Below are 803 nucleotides of genomic sequence, written 5' to 3'. Positions count from 1 at the left end.
AAACAAAGATCATGGCATCCGGTCCCATCACTTCATGGGAAATAGATGGGGAAACAGTGGAGACAGTGTCAGACTTTATTTTGGGGGGCTCCAAAATCACTACAGATGGTGACTGCAGCCATGAAATTAAAAGACACTTACTCTTTGGAAGGAAAGTTATGACCAACCTAGATAGCATATTCAAAAGCAGAGACATTACTTTGCCAACAAAGATCCGTCTAGTCAAGGCTATGATTTTTCCTGTGATCATGTATGGATGTGAGAGTTGGACTGTGAAGAAGGCTGAGCGCTGAAGGATTGATGCTTTTGAACTGTGGTGTTGGAGAAGACTCTTGAGAGTCCGTTGGACTGCAAGGAGATCCAACCAGTCCATTCTGAAGGAGATCAGCCCTGGGATTTCTTTGGAAGGAATGATGCTAAAGCTGAAACTCCAGTACTTTGGCCACCTCATGCAAAGAGTTGACTCATTGGAAAAGACTCTGATGCTGGAGGGATTGGGGGCAGGAGGAGAAGGGGACAACAGAGGATGAGATGGCTGGATGGCATCACTGACTCAATGGACGTGAGTCTGAGTGAACTCCGGGAGTTGGTGATGGACAGGTAGGCCTGGAGTGCTGCGTTTCATGGGGTTGCTAAGAGTCAGACACGACTGAGCGACTGATCTGATCTGATCTGATCTGATGAACTTGAGGGTTCAGATTTTTTTTCAAGTGTATTCTATTTGTTTCCTTTGGCTATATTCCCAGAGGTAGGATTTTTGGATTGGATGGTGCTCCTACTTTTTGTTTTTTGAGGTGACTGTA

This window comes from Bison bison, unplaced genomic scaffold, assembly GCF_000754665.1.
Source record: "Bison bison bison isolate TAMUID 2011002044 unplaced genomic scaffold, Bison_UMD1.0 scf7180017864473, whole genome shotgun sequence".
NCBI classification, from domain to species: Eukaryota; Metazoa; Chordata; class Mammalia; order Artiodactyla; family Bovidae; genus Bison; species Bison bison.
This window is presented reverse-complemented; position numbering follows the sequence as displayed.